We start from the raw sequence: 10,244 nt of genomic DNA on the forward strand, positions 1-10,244 counted from the left end.
GTTCTTGCCTGGGAAATTCCACAGACAGAGGAGCCTGGCAGGCTCCAGTCCGCAGGTCACAATGAGTTAGACAGGACAGAGTGCGTGCGTGTGCGCACGCGCGCACACACACACACACACACACATCAATGATGGAATCGTCCAACAACTTCAAACCCCAAAGGAAGCACCCTGGCTTCAAGATATCAGTCTGCCCTCTGTCAGCATCCAGGGCTCTAACACACTTCCTCCCAGGGCACCTGTGAGCCCATCTTCCCAGGCAAACAAGGAGGCTCTGCCGCTCCACACGCCCTCCTTGGGGTGGTCTGTGCTTTTGTGAAGGGAGCTTGTTCTGGGCTGACACGCAGCTCTCACTGAGTCCCAGCCACTCCACGCTCCAGGCTGCGGCTGGTAACACCCGATTCTGAAGACTCTCTGTGGATATCTGGCCTCCTTCACGGAGTGAGGCCAGGAGGACATGAGGTCACTTATTGCTTCATTCATCCTTCCCCTCTTTCACCAGATGTTCGCTGATGCCACATGGGATGGGACTGGAGTAAACATTTCATCCTGCTCACCTCGATCTCACCCATCTGGCAGGGGAGACAAACAAGTGACTAGAAAATTCTAATAGGTGTAAGAAAGGTTGCGAAAAGGCTCACCTCAGGAGGCTGTGGAGAACACAGGAGGGCCAACAACAGAGCTTGAGGAATCAGAGAAAACTTATTGGAAATATTGACCTCTTAAAAAAACATGTGTGTAACACAAGGGACTTCCTTGCTGACCAGGGAACTTTGCCTTTCCATGTAGGGGGTGTGGGTTTGATCCCTGGGCAGGCACTTAAGGTCCCCCATGCCTCCTGGCCAAAAAACCAAAACATGAAAAGCAGAAGCAATATTGTAACAAATTCAATAAAGACTTTAGAAATGGTCCACGTCAAAAAAAAAAAAAAAAAAAAAAAAAAGCACAAAAGCCCAGAGGGGAGTGGTAGCCAGGAGGGCAGGATGGTGGGTGTGTGGACTGGGAATGCCAAGAATGGGCAGGCCTTTGAAGAGCCTTGATGTCAAGCTGGGGTGTCTGGACTGGGTGGTGAGCAGCCAAGCTCAGGGGCATAGTTTCTCTCTGAATGAGACGTGCAGGCTTCAGGCTGCCTCAGAAACTTATCTTGAGCCCTAGTGCAAAGAGAACACGGGGAGTTGATGTGACCTGACACTCCCCTCTACTGCTGGGCGGTCAGGGTACCCCTACCCACTTCCATCAAGCCTGAGCGGCCCTAGTAGTGAGTGCAACCAGCTCGTTGGCAGGGAAATAAAGAAATAAGACTCTACCAGACTGAGACAGCCCCTTCTCAGGGTGGAAGCGAAATTGGAATTCTGAACAGACTCTCTAGTCATTTGTCTCAATACAACGGATTTCTTCTTGTTAATATTAAACCAAGACCCAGACTCCAGAAGCAGAAACCCAAGCTGCCATTGCCCATTCACATGCACGACTGGTATTTTGGCCTCGTCGGAAGGCACACCAGCTCCTGTTTACATAGCTGCTTGCATTTAATGACGACAACATAACACAACTGAGAAAAGTCACCCTATGGAAAAATCTGTTTTCCTTCTGTTCTGAAAAGAAAAATTCCACCACATCGGAGAGAACAGACATGTCCGGCATTCACAGATAGACGAAGACCCTCAAAGAGAAATCTACCCCCTCCTGTTCACCTATAGGCCAACTGGGCATTGGGAGTATTTTCAGAGAAAAACTTCATACCTTACTCACTCACATCTCCGTGTCCCATAATTAGCTGAGTTCTAATTATTCCCGGTATTGTCTCTGGCGCATTCCTTTTGTGAGACAATGGTGGGTAAGACAATGGTGCATAATTCAAACACAGGGCCAATCTAAATGAGAAACTGGCAGAGGGCTCATGGGACGATTGCATTATTCATGAAAAGACATCAGAACAATTGGAGGATAACATTAGATTTTAAATCACAGCGGCGATTACAAGACAATTATCCCAAATGCTGTAATTGCCGCAGCCACAGGGTGAGTGGCAGAACCTACACAGCGTTCGTGCCACTTTCTTTTAATACCATGATGAAGACTGATTTGTTTATTGTAAGAGGAAATTCTCCGGAAGGAAACATTTGTATTCCCTCCTTTTGTGCCCTGTAGAGCTGGCAACCAGAGCCTGGGTGAGAAAAGGAACCAGAGGCCACCCTCGAGTCTTTCAGGCACCCCGCCTTGCCTGCTGTAAGACGTGCAGCGCCCAACTCCTCTACTTCATCCTTGAACTTCAACCCAAGTACAGAACCTGGGTTCTGCTCCTTCTAGATGACGTTCCTCAGCCAAGGACTCCTCATGTGCGGCAGTGGGGTGTCACTTGCTTTTCAGGCAGCAAACTGGGGTTTACTTCCTGTCCTAATTCTTATTGACAGCACAGTTTGGTTGGCTCAGACGGTAAAGAATTTGGCTGCAATGCAGGAGACCCAGGTTCAGTCCCTGGGACTACAAGTCTCACTCCAGTATTCTTGCCAAAAAATTCCACGGACAGGGGAGCCTGGTGGGCTACACTCCATGGTTGGCCAAAGTCAGACATGACTGAGTGATTAACACGTTGCCTTTCATTATAAAGGCAGTTATCATGTACTGAGTACACACAATGAGTAACATGCTTCTCACATCTTGTATTTATTCATACTGAGGCAAAGCTGATTCATAATGTAGTGTGCAGTTCAGTTATGCAACAAAGTGATTCACTTATATATGTATATAAATACATACACACACACATACAAATATGTTCTTTTTCAGATTCTTTTTCATTATAGGTTATTATAAGATATAGAATATAGTTTCCTGTGTTACGGAGTAGGTCATTGCTGTTTATCTATAGCAGCACTATTTACAGTAGCCAAGATATGAAAGCTATCTAAGTGTCCATCGATGGATGAATGGAATATTATTCAGCCATATAAAAGGATTAAATAAAGCCATTTGCAGCAACATGGATTATCATACTAAATGAAGTAAAACAGAGAAAGACAAATATGGTATGACATGGCTTATATGTAGAATATAAAATAATTACAAATAAACTTATTTATAAAACAGACAGACCCACAGACATAGAAAACAAATTTAAGGTTACCAAAGGGAAAAGAAGGGGTAAATTAGGAGTTTGGGATTAACAGATATACACTGCCACGTATCTTTTCTTATGTAACTTAACCTCAGAGGTTCTTGGTTTTCTTTGCATTATTTACTCAACAAGCATGTCTTTATCTAGTCTCTGCTTTTTAACTGAGATCTGTTTCAAGAGCCTGGGTTGCACCAATGACAGAACAGAGCCCTGCCTTCTTGGAGCTTACCTCATGGGAGGTGTTTTGCACAGCCCTGGGGACACAATGTACTGTCTGAAGCACTGCTACTGCTGCTAAGTCGCTTCAGTCGTGTCCGACTCAGTGCGACCCCATAGACGGCAGCCCACCAGGCTCCCCGTCCCTGGGATTCTCCAGGCAAGAACACTGGAGTGGGTTGCCATTTCCTTCTCCAATGCATGAAAGTGAAAAGTGAAAGTGAAGTCACTCAGTCCTGTCCGACTCTTAGCAAGCCCATGGACTGCAGCCTTCCAGGCTCCTCCATCCATGGGATTTTCCAGGCAAGAGTACTGGAGTGGGGTGCCATTGTCTTCTCAGGCAGAACCAAATGTAGGTTGGTTGTCAAACACTTTCCACCTCTTTCCTGACCTCCTTTCTTTGCTTTCCCTTCATTTTCTCTGTCCTTTTCTTCTAGTCTAAATTTGCTGCAGAACTCTGAGTCTATTCAAACCAATTCAACAAACACTCCTTAAGCATCTGTTAATTTGATAAGATCTAGCAATGTTTAAAATGAATTTATCTTTTGATCTCATAATTTCACTATTAGATCTTTATCATATAATATTCTTATGTAAGAGGGCTAAAATATATTCAATGATACACATTGTTGTGTTGTTTGTGACAGTTCCAAACTGGAAACAATGAAAAATATCCATCAATAAGGGAACTGTTAAATAAATTATGGGGCATCCATGTAGCAGGATATTATGCAGCTGCTAAAAGAATGTACTGATTATAGGAAGATGTCCAGGGACTCCCTTGAAGTGAAAAGGGCATGTTTCAGAACATTGTGTACAGTTGGGGCCCAAATTTGTAAAACAAATTTCACACATTTACATTTCGTTATTTAAAGAGACCAGAAGGGTATGAATCAAATTATTACACGGAGGTGCCTCTAGGGAGTAAGTTGAAAGTAGGAAAGATTTTACCTTTCTTCTTCATGTGTTTTCTGATTTAAAATCTGTGTAGATTACTTTTTAGTTAAAATAAAAGCACATGAAGAATGTGGATTATCTTCCCAGCTCTGAGCACTGGATAATCAGAGATGACTAAGAGAGTATGGATTTCTGCCCTGGAGGAGGTTAACCTATGTGTCGACTTGGCTGGGCTATGGTGCCCAAATATTTGGTCAAATATTTTGGTCAAAGGGTATTCTCTGAAGCTGTTCTTTTTTTTTTTTTTTTTTAATGAGATTAACATTTAAATCAGTGGACTTTGAGTTAAGGGATTCCCTGGTGGCTCAGACGGTAAAGTGTCTGCCTGCAATGCGGGAGACCCGGGTTAGATCCCCGGCTTGGGAAGATTCCCCTGGAGATGGAAATGGCAACCCACTCCAGTACTCTTGCCTAGAAAATTACATGGATGGAAGGAGCCCAGTGGGCTACAGTCCATGGGGTTGCAAAGAGTCGGACACGACTGAGCAACTTCACTTCACTTGAGTTAAGCAGATTATCCTCTGTAATATGTGTGGGTTGAATCAGTTGAAGACATTAAGAGACAAAGACTGATCTTCCCAGGTAGCCTAGTGATAAAGAACCCACCCATCAACACAGGAGATGTAAGATATGTGGGTTTGATCCCTGGGTTAGGAAGATTCCCTGGAGGAGGAAGTGGTGACCCATTCCAGTATTCTTCCCTGGAGAAACCCATGGACAGAAGAACCTGTCAGGCTACTCCATCCATGGATTCTCAAAAGAGTCAGACACAACTGAAGGGACTTAGCACACCTAACCAGGTGAAGATGTTAACAGAACAAAGACTGACCCTCCCAGAGCAAGAAGGAATTCTGCCAGCACACTGCCTCTGGACTTGAACTTTAACCCTTGAATCTCCAGACTGCTTGTCTACCCCATCACATTTTGGACCCACTAAATCACCATGATCACATGAGTCAATTCCTTAAAATAAATCTCTCTATACCTCCTGTGTTGTTTTCTGGATAATCCTAATACAAGGAGAATACGGTTTAGTGAATTAATGACTCTCCCAGGGGAGCGTTGGTTCCTCCAGGCAGTTGTTGAGGCTAAACATGTAGTCAGCCTGAATACCAAGGGATAACTTGGGTTGGGGGTTGCTGCTGTTGCTGCTGCTAAGTCGCTTCAGTTGTGTTAGAGCTCCCTAATTGTCAGTCACCCCAAATAAATGTGAAATCTATGAGTGTGTTTGGCCTACAAAAGGAGATTTCAGAATTGTAATGATTTCCTCTGGAAAACAAGGCATGGAGCTTTAGAAAGCACCCACACCCATCCCTTATGCCCATAAGGGCCTTGGGCTTTGGTCTCGAGGTCTCCCATGGCCTTGTGGAAGCATCCATGTCACCAAGGGGGCTCATTCTCAAACACAAGGCTCTCTCACCCCAGCGGACGATCCCCATGTCCAGAGGGAAGAGGGCTTCCTTCTTTCTGACACCAGCCTCAGAAGATTTGAGACACTTCTCATTGCCCTCTCTCCCAGCTTTCCCAGCTTGGAAGCTCCATCTTCCATGAAATCATCCATGACCCTCAAATACAAAGAAGGGAAATTATTAACACTTAATTACAATTAAGTAGAAGCAAGAAAAATGCTTAAATATACAGAGTGAAAAAATAGAATCTGAAATGATGTCTATACTGTGATTACAATTATGAAACATTTATGCAAATGAATGAAAGACTGTAATGTAATCATAGAAAATACAAACAGAAATTGTTAAGGAAGTGGAAGTGTGGTGAGTCCTCCTCTCCTGTAATAAAGCTTGTTACATATTGCTATTGTTGCTTGTCAGTCAAAATGAAATAAGTGCTGTTTTGCCTGAGGAGGACAGGGTTGGTTATCTCTACTGGGCTTGTTTCTTACCTCCAGATCTCCTGGAACCAGAAACTAGAATCTTAGCATGTGCCAAACATCTGTCACATTTGTACCTATAAGCAGCATCTCATTTAGCCATCGCCCCAATTCTGTGTGGAGAAGGAAACGGCAGCCCACTCCAGTATTCTTGCTTGGAAAATCCCATGGACAGAGGGGTTCGGCAGGCTACAGTGCATGGAGTCATAAAGCATCAGACATGACTGATTGACTGAGCATGCATGCTAATTCTGTAAGGTAGATATCATTCTGTAACACCAGATTTCAAAATCCATGTGTCAGCTGGGTTGGTTCCTTCTGGAATTTCTGAGGGCAAATCTTCTCTGAGTCTCTCTCCTAGTTTCTAGTGGTTGACAACATTCCTTGGTGTCCGCTGGCTTGTAGTCAGGCCACCTCAATCGCTGTCCTTGTATTTTTGTGGCATTCTCCGTGTGTGTGTCTTCATGTATCTTATCTTCTTACAAGGAAGATAGCCATACTGGCTTAGAGGCCACCCTAATCCAGTGTGACCTCATTTTAACTTGCTTACATTTACAATGACCCTATTTCCAAATAAGCTCACATTCACAGGCACCAAGGGCTAGGACTTCAACATCTTTCCAGGAGACAAAATTCAGCTCACAACCACGGATGTCAAAGCCAGGTCTCTGTGCAACCAAAGCTACGTTCTGGGGTGGGACACTCAGAAATCTTGATAGTACAATTAGAGATTCTTATTAGTACAAAATGAGGCAACACATAACAGAATATCATTCTAATCATTTTGAAAACACATGCTGGATAAATGGTGTATTAATAAAAAGCATCACAAATACCCCAGGAAATATTTAAATAGGCAATGACCAAAGTAACATAAAAAAATGGACAATTTAAACACAGGAGGTTGTAGCACATCTTCTGTGAATGCTAGATTCATAAAAAGTGAATTTTTAAAAAACTGAATTTAATTTTTAACTGGTACTAAACTGATGACTAAAAGCTGTTGACAACCTCTTCCTGTTAAGGAAAGCAAGTTTAATTTGGTGGTAAGTAAACATAACCTACATTATATATAAGAATAATTTATTCATCCCTTTTGTCCCAGGGCAAATCATGAAATAGATTTACACACACACACAGTAATTACAAAGAGAGCAACATGGGCAACTTAATGTTAGAGAAGATGAGAGTCAATTGTAATTTGTACATTTTTCTCTCAAGTATTTTTCAGCTCTGACAATCATTTCCATGATTTAGATTTAACCACTTGATCCTAATTTTTGCTGCAAAATCAAAATCAAAAGCAACAATTTAATTTACTGACTGTACTGTATGAACATTGCTCTTTACATTATCTAAATTCAAAATCTCTGCCACAAGACAAGAAAATTAAATTTTCTCATTGTTAAAAATGATCAGAATAATTCAGCAGAATGCCTCCAGGATATGGTTTTTCTAATTACCTTGTATCCTGAATTGTTAATTAATTATATTCTGAGACAAAAAAAAGTCCCATTGTGCTCAGAGCCCATCCTGAGCCTTTTTCCATGCTAGGTTAATTATTTACACAGTAAATCTTATCACTGCATTTCAGTTTTGTGCCTGAAGTTGCTGCCCTTTTGGTCATTCCTCTCAGAGTCAATTTCCTACCATTTAGAACAAGCATCCAGACCTTTAGCCCCTCCTACACACCAAGACCTCGTCGCCTGTCACTGAATCCCTTTGTGACCTAGTTAAATGACATTTTTTTTTTCTGGGTCACAGGAATGATACAGCCTTAAAATCTCTGCCTGGACAAGGAGCTCCTGAAATTGGCCAGGGACTCAGCTTCATCAGAAAGTGACTGGCCAAGATAGAGGATGAGCCTCCGCACAGATGGGCAACCACATCAAAGCCCTGTACCTCCTATCTGTGAAAAACACATTTATTTAACTAAGATGATGGATAACGCTCCAAAGAGTTTTTCCACAAAGCTAGACTCCAGAGAACACCTGCGCTTTAAACTCAAAAGGATTTTTCTTTTGTTATTAATAGCTTTAATTATTATGAACTGAACTGTTCCTCCAGCTGCCACTAGTTGGAGCTCTTGGAAATGATGAAAGCTGCTTCTATACAAAAGGACCTGGATGAAAATTAGGAAAAATCATCTGTGGCTACGATTTGAGTACTTCATATTTGTCACTCTTTGTATGCATTACATCACTGTCTTCCTGTAACCTGCCTGTCTTACAGATGAAGCAACTGAAGTGCAGAGTGACTAAGTAACTCACCCAAGTTCTCACAGCTGGTACATATTAGAGTCTGAATCAAAAGTCCAGCCAAGCTTCACAGACATTCGTGTACAGATGTATGTATCACCTGGCGAACTTATTAACAAGCAGATTCTGATTCAGTGGGGCCGGGATTCTGTGTTTCTAGCAGGCTCCCTGGTAAGGTCAATCCTGCTGGTCCCTGGACCACCGTCTGAGGAGCAGGATGCATGCATGCTAAGTCGCATCAGTCATGACCGACTCTGTGCGACCCCATGGGCTGTAGCCCACCAGGCTCCTCTGTCCATAGGATTCTCCAGGCAGGACTACTGGAATGAGTTGCCATGCCCTCCTGCAGGGGATCTTCCAGCCCCGGGGATCGAACCTGCATCTTCTGTATTGCCAGCAGATTCTTTACTGCTGAGCCACTGGGGAAGTCCAAGGAGTAGGGTAGTAGAGCCTAACTTCACAGCCTCTAAGGCAATTATCATAGTTTCTGTCAATCTTTTTTGTTTCCAACTGATGAAAGCCCATATGAAAATCCACATTTTAAGACTTCCTTTGAGCTTTTTTACATTGCAGATATAAAGAATCTCAAAGTTAAAGTTTGTGGAATCACAATGGCTCAGATGTGGCTTGATGTTATGAGAACCTCAGCATTCAAACTCTATAGAACCTGCTTACATTTTTCTTGCTAACATCTGTCTTGCCTGGACCCTCCTGTTGGAACAGGCAGAACAGGCGCCTGTTCTCCCTGAACAGGCCGAGAAGAGCGGCACGCGAGACAGCATTTACAGATGATATCGAGACTTGATGGGTCGGTGCTCATGCAAGTTTGTTTGCTCAGTTGCCAAGTCGTGTCTGACTCTTCACAACCCCATGGACTGCACGCCAGACTTCCCTGTCCCTCATCATCTCCCAGAGTTTGTCCAAGTTGGTGTCCATTGCATCAGTGATGCCATCCAATCATCTCCTCTGTCGTCCACTTCTCCTTCTGCCTTCAGTCTTTCCCAGCATCAGGGTCTTTTCCAATGAGTTGGCTGTTTGCATCAGGCGGCCAAATATTAGAGTTTCAGCTTCAGCATCAGCAGTTGCCATAGCAGTGCCTAACCTGGATCTCCTGAGAATCTGGAGCAGCAGTATGGCTTCCAGAACAGAGGCCAGCTCTACGCACTTGGTGGAGAGAGTAAGTTATAAGTTGCTGCATGTTGGGTGTTACTGTTGGTGGAATGGGGCTTCCAAGGTGGCGCTATGCCAATGCAGGAGACATAAGAGACATGGGTTTAGTCCCTGGGTTGGGAAGATCCCATGGCTACCCACTCCAGTATTCTTGCCTGGAGAATCCCATGGACAGAGGAGTCTGGCAGGCTACAGCCCATAGGGTCTCAAAGAGTCAGACATGACTGAAATGACTTAGCACGCATGCATTGGTGGGATTATTATTTGATGAAACCATTTTGAAAGCAATTAAAATGGGAGAAAGGTTCAGACTTAAAAGTGGAGGTCTTCTTTGACTTAAAAATTCTGCTTGCAGAAATCCATCCTTCAGGAATCCTAACATGTGTGCACATTTATACAAGAATATTCATGGGAGTCTTGTCTGTAACATCCAAACATTAAAGCAGTCAGTCTAGAAGGGCATGATTGATTTATATGTGGAATCTAAAAAACACAAAGAATGAATGAATATAACAAAATAGAAACACATTCACAGATATAGAGAACAAACTAGGAGGGAGAGGGAGGGAGAAAGGGGCAAGGTAGGGGTGTGGAATTAAGAGATAAAAAATACTATGTTTAAAATAGGTGAGAAACA

This window comes from Bubalus bubalis, chromosome 5, assembly GCF_019923935.1.
Source record: "Bubalus bubalis isolate 160015118507 breed Murrah chromosome 5, NDDB_SH_1, whole genome shotgun sequence".
NCBI lineage: Eukaryota > Metazoa > Chordata > Mammalia > Artiodactyla > Bovidae > Bubalus > Bubalus bubalis.